General features: G+C 47.7%; 1 protein-coding gene and 1 long non-coding RNA gene across 11 annotated transcripts in view; one reads left to right on the top strand and one right to left on the bottom strand.

The window, feature by feature from the left end:
* Positions 1-16,334, bottom strand: part of Lrrc8b (leucine rich repeat containing 8 VRAC subunit B) — a 68,839-nt gene extending 52,505 nt beyond the window's left edge. For 5 of the 7 annotated variants that reach the window (XM_059274877.1, XM_059274874.1, XM_059274879.1 and 2 more), the window contains exon 1: positions 16,228-16,334. The gene's annotated coding sequence lies outside the window, so the exon portion shown is untranslated. The remainder of the gene's footprint in view (positions 1-16,227) is intronic. The other 2 variants (XM_059274880.1, XM_059274878.1) reach the window with 1 other exon arrangement.
* Positions 46-21,060, top strand: LOC131920501 (uncharacterized). Of its 4 annotated transcripts, none has more exons than XR_009381662.1 (5): positions 46-180; positions 7,701-7,842; positions 13,549-13,741; positions 15,596-15,711; positions 20,618-21,060. It is a non-coding gene; the product is annotated as an uncharacterized LOC131920501 (long non-coding RNA). The 4 variants fall into 4 exon arrangements; XR_009381659.1 differs by having other exon boundaries at positions 48-180; positions 7,701-7,846; XR_009381660.1 differs by having other exon boundaries at positions 50-180; positions 7,701-7,846; positions 13,549-13,687.
* Positions 21,061-21,839: the final 779 nt, after the last annotated feature.

The raw sequence follows: 21,839 nt of genomic DNA, 5'->3' as shown, positions 1-21,839 counted from the left end.
ATATGCCATGATCTCCATTCTGACCGTGCTCATCACCATGGCAACAAGGCACACAGATGAAAAAGTAGGCTAGAGATTCCAAACTCTCAGGGTGGAAGTGAGGATGGGAAAGGGGCCTCTGGTTCATTACGAGAGAAAAGGCTAGAGCTTCTTCTATCAGAGTGGTCTATGTGTTAAAGGGTGAGTCCAATGGGAAAAGTAGGCTTTGTCGCCATTAATTCAACAACAGAAAATTATAAAATTTAGTAAACGCAGGCCAGGTGTAGTGGCACATGCCTTTAGCACTCTGGAGGCAGAGGCAGGTGGATCTCTGAAGCCAGCCTGGTCTACATAGTGATTCCAAGACAGCCAGGGCTATGTAGAGACCCTGTCTGAAAGAGAGAGAGACAGAGAGAGAGACAGACAGAGACAGAGAGAGACAGACAAAGACAGAGAGACAGAGACAGAGAAAGAGAGACAGAGAGACAGACAGAGAGACAGAGACAGGGAGAGAAAGAGAGGGACAGAGAAAGGGAGAAGTTCAGCAAATGCCACTGTTTATAGGAAGTAGAATGGTAAACATCTTGGATTATAAAGCTAACTGAGTTTTACTAAAAAATTTGAATATGTAAATGAAAATGTTTAACTGCTACCTACTTTTGGAAATCCCACACTGACCCAAGGGTGTGGACAACGACAACCTCTAACTTTTGGTTACTTTGTAGATCTGAAAGAGCAGAGACATCTGCTAAGGAAGTGTGGCTGAGGCGATAAGGCACATGATGAGTACTTTCTAGACAAGCTTATCTTCCAGGCTCCTCTATAAAATGTGCCCAGAGGAAATTCCTGGGTGGGGGTGGCATTTGTGTCACTGGGCGGAAGGAAGCCACTGTGTCTGCTAAAAGAGGGAGGCGGCTTTCCCCACTGCCTGCTCCTCTCCTGCCTACCTGCTCAGATCTTCTAACCCTACCGCTCTGTTCCTTTAAAATCTGAAGAAGCCCCTTGTCTTTAAGAAACACTCTTAGCAGGGCGGTGGTGGTGCACACCATGGATCCCAGCACTCAGGAGGCAGAGGCAGGTGGGTCTCTATGAGTTTGAGGCCAGCCTGGTCTACAGAGTGAGTTCCAGGACAGCCAAGACTACACAGAAAAACTGTCTTGAAAAACTAAAACAAAATAACTACAACACTCTCTTCAAGATTTCCATCTCCCTGAGGTGTTTTTTGTTTTGTTTTTTCCTTTCTGACCATCATCTTGAGTTCTTGTTCATCCTTTTCTGGGACATGTGAATACTTGTGATTTATTTATATTTCTCCAAGAAAGCACTGGCAGGTTGAAGGTCTGCCGAGGGCCCGTCCCCTGAGATTGGTGTTTCACTGTAACCTTACACAGTGGGAAGCTCAGACTCACTCCTCTGTGTAGATATTTATCTCACCCCCTTCATGATGACTCCACCCCTCGTGAACCAATCTCCTCCCAGACGCCTAACCTTTGGGGTTAGGGTCTCACTTGTGAATTCTGGGAGCCAAGATCTTAGATATTTCTAATCCAATCAAGGTGACACTCAAAAAACAAGCCATTACAAGATCACCATGAACAATATGAATGTAAATGCTTTAAAAAAATTTTTTTTTTTGAGACAGGCTTTCTCTGTGTTCTGGCTGTCCTGGAACTTGCTCTGCAAATGAGGCTGGCCTTGAACTCACAGTGATCTACCTGCCTCTGCCTCCTGAGTGCTGGGATTAAAAACTTGCACTACCATGCCCAAGTTGTAAATGCTTTAATACAAATGACAGAAATATAATCAGTGGTGCTCCTGAAATCCAGGACAAATTTGCTCGAAGTTGTTGAGAGAAGGAGTTGGGATCAGGTGCCAAGTGTCTTCTCCCAGAGGCTAGAGTGTCCAGGAGCCCAGACAAGCCCGAGAAAGGCCCCACTCACAAATCACACTCAGTCCTTGTCGTGGTTTGAATGTAATTGCCGCCATAATCTCATAGGGAGTGGCACTATTAGGAGGTGTGGCTTTGTTGGAGAAAGTGTGTCACTGTGGGGGTGGGCTTTGAGGTTTCCTATGCTCAGGATATCACTCAGTGTCTCAGTCAACTTCCTGTTGCCTGCAAGATGTAGGACTCTCAGCTCTTACTCCAGCACCATGTCTGCCTGCACGCCACCTGAACTGTAAGCCAGCCCCAATGAAATGTTTTCTTTATAAGAGTTGCTGTGGTCATATGTCTCTTCACAGCAATAGAAACCCTGACTAAGACAGTTCTCTATGCTTGCATTACTCCATAAGGAAAATGCCCTGGGTCTCTGCAGGGCCCATACACTTTCACAGGTTGTAGCTAATAACCTCTTTCTGAGAACAAATTTAACATTCTTGATAAAATGTTAATCTTTCCCCCTTTAAATAGGATTAAGATCTATACTCTTAGATACCTGGCCTGGTGACGCAGGCCTTTAGTCCTAGCACTCAGGAGACAGAGGTAGACACATCTCTTAAGTTCAAGGCAAGCCTGGTCTACATAGTGAGTTCCTAGGCCAACTATTATAGAAACCAATCAACTGTTGACCAGCTGACTGCTAGCTAAGTATCTGGTGATTTTTAGCTAAAGTTCTGTTCTGGGAGTTTGTTCCTATGTTTTAAATGGATGTAGCAATACTCTGGTATCCAATTTTTAGCTCCAGTGGGGATATTCCAAAGAATGGCAGTCCCAACTATACTCACCCCTATTGAAAGTGCAAACTTTTAAGCCATCCCTTCAGCTGACCCTGAGAGCTGAGAGCTGATTTGATTAAGAAGGTTTTTGTTTTTAAGTATCCAAACCACGGCTCTTCAAAGCGGGTATAAGGCTGGGGAGTCACTTTTGTAGGGAGAGGTATTCTGACAGGATCCATCTCCAGAGAGTTAACCTTGGCCTGAAATGATCTCTGTCACTGGTAGCCTGGTGTGGGGTGTCCCCCACCCCTAAACTATTTTATTTCTCTTTTCAGATCCCCCATTTTCCCACACTACAAACGAAGGGAAGCCTCATTCTCAGCAGTCAGCTCGTGGTGTCTTGCCTTGAGGGTACAGTTTTCAGGTCACCGAGCAAAGTGTCATTTTGAAATCCCCTAGGGTTACAGGTGTTGAGGAAATGAAAGGACTCAGTGACCAAGAAACAAGTGCTCTGACTCTGGGGGAGTGTTGCCATTTCTCGGCCTGGAGCAGACGTGAAGGAGGACCTACCCTATTAGCTCAGGAAGACAAGGCTGGGCCCCCTACCCCCATCAATCACTAAATAACCTGTGACAAGCACTCAGCAGTTTAAGAGAGGGTGGATTGTATTGCTCTGGTCCCTTCTCTCAGGGAAGATTTCTTAAGCATTTGATTAGATATTCTTATTTGGGCACTAAGTAGTATTTACCCACATGCAAATAAGCTTCTAAGTCCACATAGCTTATGAAGGGACGGTTTTCTAACAAAAATTCCATCTGTGTTGTGTGTGAGAGTGAGCGTGAGTGTATGAGTGTGTGTGAGTGTGTTTGTGACCATGCACCAGGACACATATGTGGAAGTCAGAGGATAACTCGGGAGTCTCTCCTTCCACCATGTTGGTTCTGGGGATCAAACTCAGGTCTTCAGGCTTGGTGGTAGATACGTTTATCCACTGAGCCATCCCGCCAGCTCAATCATCAAAGTTTTAATAGGCTTGATGTTGTTAGTTGTATACAAGTAAAATAACTCAACTTTTAAATGTTCTATAGTATTCAAAGCTCAGTTGTGATAAGTTGTGAAATACATTAGATATACTGTGCTGGTAAAAAGGTGTCAAAAGAATATGATGGGCCAACCAAGGTAACATTCTAAACACATGCGTGTTACACCCAGATCCAGCTTCAGAGACAATGAGTTTCATGATCAAAACAACTGCTTTTGTAGTAAATGTTTAAAATACTTTTTAAATAAGCAGCGATGGACACCAAGCCATTTTGGTATTTAATTTAGCTTCTATTGGGAATATTTAAGTTATTCTTTTTTTAAAAATCAATGTATCATCAGAAATGTCCTATTTTTACTTATAAAGTAATGATGAAAAATGTTAGATTCCTCTGGGCAGTGGTAGCGCACGCCTTTAATCCCAGCACTCGGGAGGCAGAACCAGGTGGATCTTTGTGAGTTCAAGGCCAGCCTGGGCTACAGAGTAAGTTCCAGGAAAGGCGCAAAGCTACACAGAGAAACCCTGTCTTGAAAAACCAAAAAAGAAAGAAAACTGTTAGCTTCTATCTTCACACATGTGACAAAGGCAGGTACTCACAGGCTCCGCTCTTAAACACCGTAGCCTCAGGTCTGTGCAGGCCACTGAAAAAACTGACTTCTAATACAAAGAAAAGGATTATAGCAGAAAAGTACAAAAGCCATCTCTGGTATCCCTGTCACCAAATCTGGAACTCCGAATTAGGTTCATGGTCAGTAACCACAAGCTCATGGACACTCCAACCCATTCCAGGTTGCCATTTTGGCAACTTGACACAGATTAAAGTCACCGGGAGGAGGGGCTCTCAATTGAAGAACTGCCTCCATCAGACTGGACTGTGGGCATTTTCTTGATTAAAGATTGATGGGGAAGGGCCAAGTCCACTGTGGGTGGTTCCACCCCTGGGCTGGTGGTCCTGGGTTCTATAAGAAAGCAGGCTGAGCAAGTCATGATGAGCAAGCCAGTAAGCAGCACCCCTCCCCGGCCTCTGCATCAGCTCCTGCCTCCAGGTTCCTGCACCTTCTTCTCTCAAGATGAACTGTAGCTGTAACCCAAACAAATGCTTTTCTCCTCTGAGTTGCTTTTGATCAATATTTTATCACAGCCACAGAAACCTAATTAGGACACCTATGAACAGCATTTACAGTGTGTCTTGTAACTTCTAACCTTTAAAGGGATTTCTTCCAAAACACCAGTCGAAAGCCTGTCCGTGAACTCAATCTCTGGAATGGGGAGTGTGCAAGCCACACTCCTTCCCTGGCTCGCCCCTGAATATGTATGTTTATTGAACGTTCACAGTGTGTCATGCTGAGGCCTGGTCCAAGAATCCCAGATGAGTAAAACACAGTGGTCACCTCGAAGGAACACCAGACGGGAGGCATCAGTCCTGTCCTAGGACCAGGGGCAGCAAGAGGACAGGGAGGGGAAGGGATGATGGAAGAAAAATGCCAGCCAAGCTCTTCAGAAGGACCGGGCTTGAAAGCTGAGCATCGGTTTATGGAGAGCGTTCAGGTAACGGGAAGAAACATCACCAGAGTGCGACCATCTTGTCTCGACAACCTCCACATATGGATTACAAACGGCTTAAGATGGGCGTGAGTGCGCATACCACAGAAACTGCTGAACAGTTGCAAAGGGCAGACAAAGGGAGACTTCTGCACACCTGGGCACCTGCACCTGCTCACTGCAGCCAAAGGAACCTCCCTGATGCGGTGAGATTTGCCTTTAAGAAAGACCCCTGCAGTGGGCGAAATGACAAGGCACCTCCAGGAAGATGGGGGAGACAGACGGACAGGATGACACATTAAGTATCAGTCAGAGATAATCACTGGCACGGACTCACACAGCGAAGAAGCCGAAGAGGAAGGGTGTGGAGGGAGGAAGTGAAGGAAATGGCCTCTGCACAAACTACACCAGCTGCCAAGGACACGCAGAAGTCTACAGGAGAAAACAGCAGGAGGGGCGAAGGGTGGATTCCAGTAAATGTTTGGCTATTGAAGAAAAGGGGGCGGGATCGAAAAGTAAACACATTTTGTGAGAGAAAAGACAAATCATTAGTGCACTAACTTCAGGCCTGCTTATTCTGTGAAGCAGGTACCACACGTCAATTCAATGACCAAAAGGATCAAATTATTTTGTCCACTAGTACATGTGCCAGTTCTGGGAAGCTTGCTACTTGGCATGCTAAAGAGCCAATCAAGAACAGAGGCAAAGTCTGCTTTTATGGAATTTACATCCTGCTGTCAGTATGGGGAAGAGAACGCAAGCAAACCTACCATAAACCAAGGTATGAAAGACGGACAGGGACCGGGAGAGTGGGGTGCGGATGCTTCACTTGAGGTGATCAGAGAAGGGTCCACTGAGGTCACAACTGAGATGACCCTTCACTGAGGAGACGTCATCGTCATTGGTTACATTTGTCCGGAAAGGCTGACAACCTCATCTGACAGGTTCCCACAGAACAAAGATCTCAGAGTGCCACTGAGAGGAATTCCAGGTACCCAGAGAAATGCAAAGCAAGAAGCCCCAGCCACAAGGGTACTTAGTGGGGAGGGTAAGAGGAAGTTCTGGCACCTGGGGACAGAAAGGGCACAGCATCAATTGCCTGGGAGGTATCCTAGGAACCCGAGCAACACCCCCCCCCCCCCCCCCCCGAAATCTGGTGCCTTCAGAAACTGCATCATGACTCACAGACTCAGCTGGGACACAAGTCATAGCTCGCCCGAGGATACCGTCTCAGCCCTGAAACTGGGCCAGCAACACACTCATCTAATTTTGCCTAGAGAGATAAACTTTAGAAATCTTCAGATTAATAGAATGCACCTTAAATGCATCCAGTAGTAGGAAAAAAAATAATAACCTGCAGTCCACTGGCTGACAGTCCCCCGCAAAGGCCCAGTCACGCTCCCACCACGGTGGGAGACACAGGGAAAGAGGCCTGCCTTCAAGCCCCTTGCAGAGATTCAAAGAGGAAACATTTCCTCATTCGTCCATTCTTGGCTCTGCTAGACAGGACAAGGACAAACGGCATTCCCTGCCAATGTACCTGCCAATCTCATCCCCTGCCAAGCTTGCTTCCTGCCTACACAAACCTGAAAGCCACAGAGGGACTGGACACGGGGCCAGCCCACTGGCCCTGAGGTAGGCCATCCCAGCCAGCCCTCGGGAACACTACCCACGCTTGCCACTCTCTGGGAGCTGACTCTTTACAAATGGTCTCCGAATGGTCCACGTCCTTTAAATTCTATTTGCCAAGGATGATGCAGACCAGCTCCCGACTCTCTGAGAAAATCTTACTTTATTATCCTTATCCGGTCCAGCAGAGTCAAAAAAGGAACAGACAAGTGGGGAAATACTTTCTCTCCAACCTCTGCAACCGGCTTGGAGGAAGCCCTCTTTCTGTGTGTCCCCACTACGGCGGGAGCATGACTGGGCCTTGCAGGGACCTAATGGCCACTGGACTGTAGGCATTTTAGGAATGGATGCTTAAAGGTGAATTTTCGAATGCATCTGCTTGATGTGTCAGAAACTCGCCTGTGTTTAGAATGTGCTAGAGCAGCACGTGTGAACAGGGAAAGATTTTAAACTATTCCCGAACTTTGTGGTCCCCTTTCCAGAATCACACAGTGAAGCTGTACATTGTACACACTCACTTTACACTCTGTGTACGAGGGGATGAGGAGTGGGTACGGGAGAGTCAAGTACCCTGTTATCACTCAGCTACTTCTCCATCTCTGAAGACATTTATTTGAATGACAGCTCCAAACAGAACACAATACGGCCTTTGGATGGAGCCAGGAATCCGCAGGTCCGCGCCTAAACTGCTCACGCCTGAGCTAATTTCAAGCCACCACCCCAACCCTCTTTAGTTACTGCAGCTTGTGGGTCAGCTTTTGCCTCTCAAGTCACCATTCAGTCTCTGACCACAGCACATCTGTATTACACATCTGTAATGCGCTCAGAGCCTTCTCTGTGTCCTTCCTAACAGTGACCACCATGGAGAGTGTCCCTTGTCTTCAGCAGCTGCTTGTCTGACTTCTTCAATAACCTACCACCTCCATGAACACTGAGACCAGACAGGTTTCGCTTACTATTGCTTCCCCAGGACCTGGCACACCACCTGGCACGCAGTAGGTGATTAATAGTTGCTTTAAAATACCATGAAATTTTATCAAGAGTGGAAAGATTTGGCAACATCACTGGTTCATTAGTGGATCATCTAAAAAAAATTATTCACCTCAAGGCTGAGGAATAGAAAGGCTTGGCTTTTTTTTTTTTTTTTTTTTTTTTTGATCAAATGATCAAATGATACAGGAAAAATTCTGTTGTTCTTTGGGTTATAAATTGACTTTGGAGACAATTTCATTAAGTTTGACTTAGAAGTTAAGGGCATTCACTTGGATACCTACAACAATGATCAGTATAAAAAATACTTTTATTTAGCCGGTGGTGGCAAATGCCTTTGATCCCAGCACTCTGGGAGGCAGAAGCCGGCAGATCTCTGAGTTCAAGGTCAGCCTGGTCTACAGCGTGAGTTCCAGGACTGCCAAGATTACACAGAGAAACCTTGTCTTGAGAAATCAAAACAAAACAAAACCAAAAGTAACTTTTAAAATACAGTAACAGTTCATTGTAGGGTTTGTGGAAAAAGCTAGACCAAATTAAAATGGGAAAGGTACCACTTCCTTTGACAGACACTGTAGTATACATTTTATACAAAAATCTGTCCCCTTATTCTCCATGTGTCCTTACTACCCCAGTTGATAGGTAAGGAAGCTACGAGTGAGAGGCTGTATACACAGTGATAAGCTGTACACACAGTGAGAGGCTGTACACACAGTGAGAGGCTGTATACACAGTGATAAGCTGTACACACAGTGAGAGGCTGTACACACAGTGAGTGAGAGGCTGTACACACAGTGAGAGGCTGTATACACAGTGAGATGCTGTACACACAGTGAGTGAGATGCTGTATACACAGTTAGTGAGAGGCTGTACACACAGTGAGAGGCTGTACACACAGTGAGTGAGAGGCTGTACACACAGTGAGTGAGAGGCTGTACACACAGTGAGTGAGAGGCTGTATACACAGTGAGAGGCTGTACACACAGTGTGTGAGAGGCTGTACACACAGTGAGAGGCTGTACACACAGTGAGTGAGAGGCTGTATACACAGTGAGAGGCTGTACACACAGTGAGTGAGAGGCTGTACACACAGTGAGTGAGAGGCTGTACACACAGTGAGTGAGAGGCTGTATACACAGTGAGAGGCTGTACACACAGTGAGTGAGAGGCTGTACACACAGTGAGAGGCTGTACACACAGTGAGAGGCTGTACACACAGTGAGAGGCTGTACACACAGTGTGTGAGAGGCTGTACACACAGTGAGAGGCTGTACACACAGTGTGTGAGAGGCTGTACACACAGTGAGTGAGAGGCTGTACACACAGTGAGTGAGAGGCTGTACACACAGTGAGTGAGAGGCTGTACACACAGTGAGTGAGAGGCTGTACACACAGTGAGAGGCTGTACACACAGTGAGAGGCTGTACACACAGTGAGTGAGAGGCTGTACACACAGTGAGTGAGAGGCTGTACACACAGTGAGTGAGAGGCTGTACACAGTGAGAGGCTGTACACACAGTGAGAGGCTGTACACACAGTGAGTGAGAGGCTGTACACACAGTGAGAGGCTGTACACACAGTGAGAGGCTGTACACACAGTGAGTGAGAGGCTGTACACACAGTGAGAGGCTGTACACACAGTGAGAGGCTGTACACACAGTGAGTGAGAGGCTGTACACAGTGAGAGGCTGTACACACAGTGAGAGGCTGTACACACAGTGAGTGAGAGGCTGTACACACAGTGAGAGGCTGTACACACAGTGAGAGGCTGTACACACAGTGAGTGAGAGGCTGTACACAGTGAGAGGCTGTACACACAGTGAGAGGCTGTACACACAGTGAGTGAGAGGCTGTACACACAGTGAGAGGCTGTACACACAGTGAGAGGCTGTACACACAGTGAGTGAGAGGCTGTACACAGTGAGAGGCTGTACACACAGTGAGAGGCTGTACACACAGTGAGTGAGAGGCTGTACACACAGTGAGAGGCTGTACACACAGTGAGAGGCTGTACACACAGTGAGTGAGAGGCTGTACACACAGTGAGAGGCTGTACACACAGTGAGAGGCTGTACACACAGTGAGTGAGAGGCTGTACACACAGTGAGAGGCTGTACACACAGTGAGAGGCTGTACACACAGTGAGAGGCTGTACACACAGTGAGTGAGAGGCTGTACACACAGTGAGTGAGAGGCTGTATACCCAGGGAGTGGCAGATTCAGAATTCCTGTGTAGGTCCATCTGATTTCATGAGCCATCGTTTAACCTACGCTGTTTTTAATCTAAGAAACACATGCTGACATTGAGGAAATAATACATTGCTAACCTTGGTGCAGTGGTACACGCCTTTAATCTGAGTATTCAAAAGACAGAGGCAGGTAGATCTCTGCGAGTTCAAGGCCAGCCTTGTCTACAGAGAGTTCTAAGACAGCCAGGGCTACATACAGAGACCCTGTCTCAACAAATAACAGCAAACATTGCTTCTGCCACGCAAACACCCATCTCCCTTCGATGAGAAGGTATTATCCAACACTATGATAACCACCAACTGGGGCAAATGCTCAAATATTTAAAATGAGATTTGAAACCAATGATGTGCCATCTTGGGACTAGTTCATAGAGAAGAAATATGTAGGACTATAAAGACATTAATGGAAGACATGTTGACACATACATACTATGTTAACATGTTTGTTTGTTTTGAGACTATGTATCTATCTATCTCTGACTGGCCTGAAGAGAGATCTGCATAGTGCTGAGTGCTGGGATTAAAGGCATATGCCACTACACCCAGCAGATTTTAAATTTTTATAGAATTTTTAAGATTGAAAGTATACATTAAACATGTTAGGCCAGGTATGATAGCACATGCCTTTTATCCCAGCACTTGGGAGGCAGAGGCAAACCAATCTCTGTGAATTCAAGGCCAGCCTAGGCTACGTAGTAAGTTCTAGATTAATCAGGGTTACACAGTAAGACAGTATCTTTAAAAAACAATCTACAATCCTTAAGAATCTTGTAAGATGAATTGCTAGATGATCTTATTATTAAAAAAAAAAAAAACAACTCGGAGCCAAATATTGTGGTGATAGCTGAGTGATCAGAGACAGAACAAGCCACAGCCAACCTCACCTCAACAACTCCTCTGCCTGCTGTGGGATGTTCTGTATGGCAAATGTGTTGCTCTGATTGGTTAGTAAATAAAACACTGATTGGCCAGTAGTCAGGCAGGAGGAAGTATAGGCGGGACAAGGAGGAGAAGAATTCTGGGAAGTGGAAGGCTGAGTCAGAGACACTGCCAGCTGCCACCATGACTACCAGCATGTGAAGATGCCAGTAAGCCACAAGCCATGTGGCAAGGTATAGATTTATAGAAATGGATTAATTTAAGCTCTAAGAACAGTGAGCAAGAAGCCTGCCACGGCCATACAGTTTGTAAGCAATATAAGTCTCTGTGTTTACTTGGTTGGGTCTGAGCAGCTGTGGGACTGGCGGGTGAGAGAGATTTGTCCTGACTGTGGCCAGGCAGGAAAACTCTAGCTACATCTGCCCATCCTGTTTCCACGAATCCTCAGACTGAAAGCCTGAGTCCTTACCCCTGAGGGTCTTAGTTGAATTGCTGCTAAAAGTCTAAAAGCTTAAAAGGCTCTAGTTCCTGGTCCTCACGCTTTACATACCTTTCTGCTTCCTGCCATCACTTCCTGGGATTAAAGGTGTGTGTCCTTCCCAAGCAGAGACATGATATCTCAAGTGCTGGGATTAAAGGCCTGTGCCACCAGCCTGGCTCTGCTCCCCAATGTGGCCTTGAACTCACAGAGATCCAGATAGATCTCTGCCTCCCCAGTGATAGGATTAAAGGCGTGTGTGCCACCATTTTGCCTCTATGTCTAATCTAGCGGCTGTTCTGTCCTCTGACCCCAGGTAAGTTTATTAGGGTGCACAATATTTTGAGGGACACAATGTATCACCACAGAATCTCTTATTAAGAAACAAGACAGACTGAAATGGTGGTCAGACCCCTTGCAGACGCAGCTGCCCTGCCTCTGTTCCCACCCCAGACATCCTGCTGCAGCAGGAGGTAGGACAAGAGTACAGGCCTGCACAGCAGCAGAAATAACGAGAGACTATCTCAAAAACCATGGAAGAAGAAAACATGGCTCTTGGAAGCTGTCCTCTGACCCTTGTAGTGGATAGCTGTTCTATGACCTTGAAGCACCACCCCTAGAGATGTAGCAGGTAACTGTCCTACCTACCTATGACCTTGAAGTACTTACTTGCTCCTGGGGTATGGCTCGGGCAACTCTTAAGACCTGAGGTGCACGTACTCAGACCCCTTCATGCCCTCATGGGCTTGGATGCTAAGGTGGACTCAGGCAGAAGAACAGCATGGGACTGTGTATCGGCCTTCCAGGACCCTACCATAAATCTCCTGTTTTGTAGTGAGTTTTCTTCCCTAATAAATTCCTTTTACCCCTTAAGCAGACTCCTGTGGATTTCTCGCATTAGACCCCCCCACACCCCTCCTTCACACAAATAAAAATGAAAAAAATTAAAGAGTAAAGAAACATGAGGTACACAGTGATTACAGTGTTCAAGTACTCAGATACTTGCCATCCCCATTTTTCCTAAGCGAGTGAAACATCCTGCACTCTGTGCCTGGGACTAACTCTGGCCAGAAGTGGCGATGATGGACACTACGTTCTAGGCAATGAGATGTCGTATTTGGAAGATCCCAACACATTTTCTCATGAGACTGCAAGCCGATGCCTTTCCCTTCCTCTTCCAACCCTTCCTTCTGCCACTTGGAAGTAGGTTGTGGCAATGAAAGCTTCACCTTGGACCATAAGGGTGAAGCCTCACACTGTGTATGGTAGAGCCAATAAATGGAAGCAGTCTTCCCAGAAGACAACAGAGCCATCATATTCCTCTTGCTTGTCCATAACTTTTTTTTTTTGGGTGGTGGTGGTGGCAGGTCAGGGATGAGACAAGGTCTTATTATGTATGTAGCCCAGGCTGGATCAGCATTCACTAAGTAGCCCAGGCTGCCTTGGATTTGTAGCAATCCTCCTGTGCTGGTGTCCCAAATACTGGGATTACAAGCATTGTCATCGTGCCTGGCTGTCTATTAACTCTTTTTCTTGGATGTGAAAGGGAAACAAACATCACTTTGTATAGGTCGTTGTTTTGTGATCTCTCCTGGGAGATAATCTTAACTAAGGCAGCAACTCATCCAAAGTGATGATGGCAAAGGTCAGATCAAGTCCACTGGCACACAAGGTTCACGCCTAGAGTGAGGGAATGTTGCAAAAGGCTGAGAAAAAGAGAGAAAGGAAGGAAGGTTCGGGTGTGCTCTTGAGCTTGCACACTCAGAATTAAGGACAATGACATGTAACAGCAAAGAACTCAGTCTCCACCAGAGATCCGCAAAGCAGAGCTCAGTTAACCTGTGTGGAGCTGGAAATGAGAAAAATAACTATGCATGAGCAGCTCCATGGAGAGGCGCCCTGGAGAGGTGGATCAGACAGGAAAGAACTGTAAAGTGGTCTGAATTCAAAGAAGCAATAGGTGCAGTTCAAATAGGCAGTCTGGAAAGGGATAGAGTCATGTGACCCACATCAAAGGCAGTATGAAGGTCAAAAGTGAAAAGAAAAGGTCAAGGTTGAAGCTGGACACCCATTTTTATTCCCTTTTTCCTTTTCTTTCACAACAGCACTGAAGGCGTAAACTTAAAATGTGTTGCAAGTGAGTAGAAGTCTAAAGAAAGAGAAATCTCAGAAGAGGGAGTTCACTGTTACCTTGTGCAATTTCTAAATGAATAGCGAAGATTTGAGCATGGAGATGTCAGTGGAGTAAGTCCAATCTCATTTAAGATCAATCTTAATGATCCAGAAAAAGAAAAACAGGTAATTATGTCTGGCAAAGGTATTGTTTTGCAGAGAAAACTAAATCAATGCAGGTGTGAAGGCCGCTTAGACAATGCAGTTGAGGGCCGGGAGATATACAGCCCAGCAGGTAAACACAGCTGCAGTACCAGCCTGACACTGGAGTTCAATCCCTGGAACTTACTCCCCAAAGATGTCCTCTGACCTCCATATGTGTGTTGCAGCACGCAGGAGCCTGCACACACACACACACACACACACACACACACACACACACACACACACACATCACACACGTACAGTAACAATACATAGCTTTTTAAAAAAGAAAATACAGTTGTAACATAGGTCCAAAGTAGGCAAGAGTAAGAGGGCTGTAAATATGAAAACGGTCAGGACATGGATCGGGAGACAACTCACAACTGCTTTAGGAAATTCTACACCGCACTGGGGTTTCCTTGGTTCCTCTAGGTGACCACAGAACCAAGCTGCTTGCTGGGACACCAGTGCTCTGTAACAAGCCAAGCAACCATCCACAAGTGTGGAGAAACACAACAGAATCAGAACACATGCGAGGGCCACAGAGGGATGCTGGGAGGCAGCAGAAAATGGAAATTCAACTTGAGAGACTCTAAACAAAAATCAGGCATCGGATTTTGCATGGGTGGTTAAAAGTGACACAAAATACTCCTACATGAAAATTTCAAGGAAAGTTTACAAGTTAAAATTTTCTAAAGAACGAATCATAAAGTTTTAAAGACCTTTTCCATTTCAAATTCAGAAAACACGCTAAAAAGAAAAGTGCCAGGTCACTGAGGGCAAGTACCCACGTGGTCACCTAAAACACGTTAGGTCACCCGGTGTCCTTTCCAAATTTTATTGCTTAGAGCTTTGTTTATTTTAATTCATGTTGATATTTTCATTCTGAGGATTTTGGAAATTAAAGCAGCAGTGGGGAATAGTGGTGAGGATGGCCGGCGGGCTTAAAAACACATCTCAACATGTCAAATGCAATCGCTTGCAGTGTGAACATGTGTATTTGAGGTTCATGTTAGAACATCCTTCAGAAAAGGAAAAAAAAGAGTTTCAAAGAACACTCAGCCTAATTCTAACATGATTACATTCCTCCCGCTTTGGAAACTCGGCATAAGAAAATCGGCGTGACTCAAGGTGTGCTCATTGACAGCTCTGCTTCCCCAACGCCCAAGTTTTAGCTCACAGCAGCATCAGACATGTTAGGGCTTAAGGTTTTAAATCTCACAGGCCCGATTACCTGGGGGATTAACTGTCATTTCTTATTCAAGAGTAGACCTGCTCACTTAGGAAAGCTCGGGGCAAAAGAAAGTGACTTGGCATCCAAGACTCAAGATTTTGGGTTCTGAGGAGGCAGGATTTGTGCATGTGACGTACTGGAGCTGTTATATTGCACTTTTCCATACATACTCCAGCCCTAGATTTAGGCTTAGAACATAGCTGTCCAGTAAAATCGCGCACTGTTATTGTGACTATTATCATTACTATACGCAACTGTAGAAGTACTTTCGGGGGGTGATGAACCCTCAGTCCTGACCCTGCTAAGCCCCTCGGGGCCACACTCCAAGTCTCTCATTTCTTCTTGATATACACCGAACAAACGACCTAAATTGGTCTTACATTTACCATTTTTAAAACTTTCACTCTTACCTTTATATAGCAGATACTTTACTTTTCTGTTAAGTTTTCAGGCAAGGTAGAATGTATTCAAGGAAATCCACACATTGGTATTGACTTTTAAATTTAGGTTTGTTCTCTGAGGTGGGGGGAGCAAGGGGTCCCCGTGGTGGTGGTTTTCATGACCACACACCAAAGTCTTTCACAAACGTCATATGACTACAGGCAACCTATGGACTTTGGGAAGTCAGTCGAGGACACGGATTAACGAGCCTCTTCCCTTCTGACCGGTCAGCACCTGCAGCCCAGGAGGAGGAGGAACCTCCAGTCTTTAAATGGAAGTGAGTTGACCCCTCCTAGCTCAAACACTAAAATCACAGTTGTAGGCCGGTAAATACCCAAGAGCAATAAAATGTCTGTCGACAGGAGGCGCCAGGGCAGGGGGCAAACGCCGGCGACCCCATGCAGACCCCCTCGAGTGAGCCGCACTCACCTGCGGCGAGACCCTAGGTGTAGAAGGAGAGTCCTCTCCCTGCAGTCCCAGAGACACACACGCTCACCGCGCGCTCAGCCGCGGGGACAGCGAAGGGACCGCCTGGGCGCGGCCGCCCCCTCCTCTCGCCCCGAATGACCCCAGCATCCAGGAGACGGTGGAGCGTGGGGACCGCGCCCTCCCTCTCCCGGGGGCGTGGGAGCCGCGCGGCCGCCGCTCAGCTGGTGACTGTGCCACCTGCCCGCAGCGGGACTCCCAGGTGAGGCGCGGCCAGGTAACCGCACCTGCCCTGCGCCCCCACCTGCTGCTGCAGCTGCTGCGGCCGCGTCCCCTTCCCCCGCCTGGCCCCGCCGTCCCCACCTACCTTGGCGCCTGGAGCCCCCCTCCGGGGCCCGCGCTGCCCGGCCGGGGCGCGCCGAGCCGCCGGCGCTCGCACTCCGCCGGCGACTGCGTCTCAGCGGGAAGCCCCGGCGCTGCCCGGCTCGCGGCCCCGGAGCCGCTCCATTGTGACGCGGCGCGCGCAGCCGGCCAATGGGCGAGCGGCGGCGCGAACCGCTGACTACGTTCCCGGGCGGAGGAGGAGCGGAGCGCGCGGGCGGCGGCGCGGGCGGGCGGGCGGGCGAGCGGGCGGGCGGGCGGGAGCCGGGGACGCGCAGCGCCGCCTCCGAGCCGCCCCTGCCCGGATCGCTACGCCGCCGCCGCCGCCGCCTCCGCCGCCGGGCCCGAGCGTCCGCCCGGCCTTGGGACGGACGGTGGGGCCCGGTGACTCACCCTTCTGCTGCAGACAAAGCGCCTCCCCGAGCAAGCGCCATGCGGCCGCCCGCGTGCCCTCGCCCAGCCTGGCATCCGCGGTGCATGGCAGCCACACGCGTTGCCTGGAGCCGGGGCTGCATTCCAGAAACCCAGGAACCCGGGCTTAGGGCTGTCCCCCTGGCCCGCCGACCCAGCAAAGGGCCCCGGCCTTCCCGCGTGTGCACCCCCGAGAAACTTGTTTCTGGCGTAACTTGGGCGGCCAGGAAGGGTGGGGTGTGCGGTGCAGGGCCTGCCTTAGTGAAGTCCTTTACCGCTCTTTACCTCGAGTGACTGGAAAGGTTGCTGGGCTCCTGGGACGGAGGTTCCCCCTAGTGCCAAACTGAGCAGCCACTTGAGCTGGCTTCTAGGCCTCCAATGCCGTCCTTTTCTTCCCAGTGTCCTCGTCTTCCGGTTGAGGTGACAATATGGTAGACTACACCTAGTAATAGTATTTCATTGTCGATGGCCACCTGCCCCACCCACTTCCTTCTATTGAAGAGTAACAGAGTGACTTACAAGTTAAGCAAAACTGTAATCCAAATTCAGAAGTTTGGGTGATTTAATACTTTTATCATCCTCGAGTCCTTAACTCCCACGCCCTCCCTGTTCCTTTATTTATTTATTTTTTTTAAACTCAGTCTTTGTCCAGGTCATTTCTAGCACAGTGATTCAATTCAGAGAGATTTGTATCTCTGAGTTGCTATGGTATTCACATCCCTATTTTAACAAAACGGGGTAACAAAACACTCCCGGAGGAATAAAATGAAGACAGCGTTTAAGTCACCTGATTAGTTGGGCACCAGATACCCGTGCACACTGCTGAGTTATGTAAGACCGCGCTGTGTCCGGTAGAGACCGGTCAGATCAGAACTGCAGCCCTGCCCTGTCCTTCCTTGTCCAATCTGTTCTGGGTGGCAGTCGTGTTGAGTCTGGAAGGAAGAGTTGGAAACCTCGTGAGGGCCGATGGCTCAGCTGTTAAGAGCACAGGCTGCTCTTGCAGAGGACCAGAGTTCTGGTGTGGCTCACACCTGCCTGCTACTCCAGCTCCAAGTGATCGGACACCCTCTTCTGGCCCCTGAAGGCACCCACACACATGGATCACCACCCACACATGTGGTCCCTCACACATGGCACCCACACACGTGATACACAATGTGGCACATACACATGAGGCACGCACACAAGTGTTTTTTAAAATTCCTTCATTTGAACACTCAACATACTGTTACTAAATTGTGTGTGTGAGGCCCTTGTGCACACATCTGTCATTCTAGGCTGAAGTATGGCCCTCAAACCGCTTACTACCTAGACAAAGATTTTTTTTTTAAGTATAATTTTGGAAAAAAATTAAGTGCTGTAAGAGAATCAGGCTGTAAGATCTGAACGTTCTAAGTTGGAAGTTTCTGGTTTCACAACTTTGTCTGAATGTTTGAGAAGTGATGTTTCCTCTTCCCTGACTGTGAACACATAATGCCTTTCTGTCACAGCAACATGGTGGCTTGTGTGACTTGGGGCAATGCCTTAACCCCTTAGTGTCCTCATAGCTACAGCCAGAAAGTATAGGCTTGATGGTCAGTTCGAATCCCAGCCCAACAGTGACACATATTAAAGTCAACTTGCTTGTCTGGTAGCCCAACTTATTAGCGGGAAGCAACAGTGGCCAAGTTCATTGCAAATGCTGGCAAGTCCACAGATGTCACTGTTCATGTGATTACTATTATTACACCCTCATTTTCATCAGCAAAGTCACCCCCCGTGAGGGCAGTCCTTATTGCTTACAGTGGAGGAACACCATTAGTGACGTCACACCACGCTTCAGAAGCCTCTGATGCACGGGGGTCACTTGGGTCTTCTTTCTCTGCTTTATGCCCCGTGTGCATCGTGGTGAAGAGAAAGATGAAATGGCCTCAACTGCTATTCTCAGAGAAAATTTAAACACTGTGCACAGCCACATCATCTGGGCCCACAAAAGGAGCACATTTGGTGTCTGCAGATTTTTGATGTCCTAGGGTAGGTTTGACATGATAAGTATGAATACTGGTTGGTTTTTGTGCTTTTGATAACTCAGCAATCCCTGAAAACAGAACCTATGGAGCTTGGAATATATTTAAAGTATTTGTGATTCTCTCAGTGATTCTCTGATCATTTTATTTCAGTAGGAGAAAAAACACCCAGCCATGATTTCCACATAAAATTGTTTTCTGGATACGGAAGCCCTTGCTATGTGCCTAGAGTATGGTAGATATCAAGGGAGATATCAAAGGAGCTAAAATGTGGTCTGTGACCATAGCAGGCCACAGCTTAGATGAAGCACAGAAAACACCCTGTGTATGTTCAGCTGAAGAGAAGCTGAAACCAGGTTCTGAGCAGTGGGATGGAGGAGGACTCCAGGCCCTCTTCCTTTTGTCTTATCTGCTCCAAACATTGTCTTAAAGTGGCAGTTCATCTTCACGGCTCTCTCTGCCAAGCTGTAGATTAGGGAAGCCAAAATAAATTATCTAGCTTTCTACCACACCTCAAGTCCTGCTGGTGTTTGGGTCTTTACATTCATCTGACAAAGGGAGGGTGTCCTGGGAGTGTGGTCAGTTCCTCTATACAAATGCCACAAGCAAAGTCACACATGTTAGAACACAAGTAATCACTGTAAGTTTGTCACCTCGTAGGTGAACTCTGTGACCCCATGAAGGAATTTCCTAACTTGTGGGATTGATGGGTCTCTCTCGTGTTAATTTCCTGAAATAAAACAGAAGGCTCTCTGGGTGCCATATTAAGCTTCAATGCATGTGGCTGCCTTGGTGGAGGCTAGTTTTCTCTGCTCTTGGAGGAACTTCCTGTGATCTATAGGAGACAGAATAACGTCCAATAGTAATAGTTCTCTTTCAAGAGGCTGGAGAGAGGACTCAGTGGTCAAGAGCATGCCCTGCTCTGATGCCTTCTCTGCCACCTGCACTCATGTGCACCCCCCTTACAGACACATAATTTAAAATAAATAAATAAATCTTAAGAAAACAGTTCTTTTTCATTTCAGTAATCCTTCAAATTCTTTATGATAATAAGAAATCTTTTTCTAATTAAATATAGATCTGGTGGAGTGAGGGTAGAACACCAAGAGAACTATAATAATTAATTTTCTTAAGGCTGTAGACCCTCTCCTGTCATAGCAGGGGGCCCACTGGACACAGCCCTGAAAACATCCATTGAGCTCACGGGTCCCCACGTAGAACAGCGCTCTGATGCGACACCCTACTTTCGAATCTTGGCTCAGGACCTTTAGTTTGCTTTCAGGTCACAGATGCTGGCCCTAGAGGTGTGGGTGGGTGGGTGGGGGATGGATCAGCTGCACCTATATTCTATCTAGTACCTCCTGAAGCTGCTAAACTCGTAGCCTGCAGCACCTCCAAGGTGGGTGGGAAATGGGACCAGCCCAAGTCACAGACTTAAGAGTCCCTCTACAGGGCAGCATCTCGGATCTCATGGTTGGTAGCTGTGTCACTGTGTCGTGGCTGAAGTTGGCTGTGTCCCCCAGGTTAACTGCATGGGACTGAGCATGTTGCCACCGTCACAGGGTCACTGTGACCTCTCCAGGCTCTTGGTGACCGTGGTGTAGAGATGAACTTTCCTCGAGCCTGGGACACGTTATGGGAACGGCCTTGAGAGTGAGCTCAGTGGGGAGGACTCCCAGCCGGGCAGGAAGGATGGGTTACTGTACATGTGCTTGCAATAAGGTAGCTTGACCTAGAAAGCTGGACTACCATTGTGCGAGGCCCGGCTGGGTGCTTCTGTGTGAGTCCCGCTGCCTCGTGTAGTCCCAGCCTCAAATAGTCCCAGCCATTCTGCGTCCTCACCCCCTACAGTGCTGTGCACCCCGTCTGCCTTAGCCAAACACTGTGCTCATCACAACAGTGCTGGGATGGTGGCTCTCCTCCGAGGCCTTTCCCCAGGAGAAAACACATTTCCTGCAGGAAGAAGCCCGGCATCCTCCGTTGATCTGTCTCCTGGGAATTCGTCCAAATATTCCTTTGAAAGTTTCCCATGCCTTCCATTTAAAGAAAAGATGCTGTCATCTGGGTCACATATTGAGTCCACCAGAGCAGCCAGGCCCTTGTTGACTCTCGTCCATCAAGAGGAGGTGTGCCTAAGGAAATACGGGTGAGTGGAGCCAGGCGGAAAGCCCAGAGATGAAGAAGTGACACTCCTCTGCCCCCGTGAGTGTGCTGCAGAGCACATTAACTATGTGGAGACCACAGTTCTTGCTGGGAGCCCTGTGAGGATTCATTCCCCCCTCTACTAACGTTGTTGAAATCTGGGCAAGAGGTTTCCTGGTGCTGGGAAAGTGGCTTCACATTAGACTCTTTGCCTCAGCTGGACTTTGGTATCACCCCTGCCTCAGTAGCTGTGTTTTGGTTTTATGCCCCAATAAAAGACCATCTGCTATTATTTATTTGTTTGTTTGTTTTGGAGACAGGGTTTCTCTGTCTGTCCTGGAACTGTCCTGGAACTCACTTTTGTAGCCCAGGCCAGTCTCAAACTCAGACTCTGCCTCTGCTTCCTAAGTGCTGGGATCAAAGACATGCATCACCACCGCCCGGCCTATCTGCTAATTTAAATACATGCTGAACACTTGCCTTCATTCTCAACTGACGCGAGTCTTTGCGAGCGGGGAGACTACATCCTGATATTTATTCAGAGCTTGGGAAAGAGTTCCAGAAAAGTTGTAGAAAAACCAGAGTCAGAACATTGTGGAGCCAGAGGAGAAAGGGTAGTGTGCTTCCAGAAGGCATCATACTTCTCCCCGCCCCACCCCGGTGGCTCTGTGGGTCCTCAGACTTGGGACAAGTCACTGACATTGTAAGTGGGTGTTTCTCTTTTCCAGGCATACTCCGAATTTTAGAATTATCAGACATCATTTCATTTGACTCACTTGTTTATCAACAACAAACGGCTATTATGAGCCTAGTGCCTTCAAAAATCTTAAGACTGTCTTGGGTATTCTAGTCCACATGGTGAGGATGACCTTTGCCCTCCAGAAGCTCAGTTTCTTGGCGTTGTTCCAGATGGTATTAGATGGACTTGTTAAACAGTAAGCTTGCAATTAACTAAGCTTCTAGACCGTTCCACAGCGCTGTTCTCTCGGGCCTTGGCTTCTGGATTCTGCATGTTTAATTCCGAACGTACTTCTAATTA

This window comes from Peromyscus eremicus, chromosome 10, assembly GCF_949786415.1.
Source record: "Peromyscus eremicus chromosome 10, PerEre_H2_v1, whole genome shotgun sequence".
In the NCBI taxonomy this organism is placed as follows: Eukaryota; Metazoa; Chordata; class Mammalia; order Rodentia; family Cricetidae; genus Peromyscus; species Peromyscus eremicus.
This window is presented reverse-complemented; position numbering and strand designations above follow the sequence as displayed.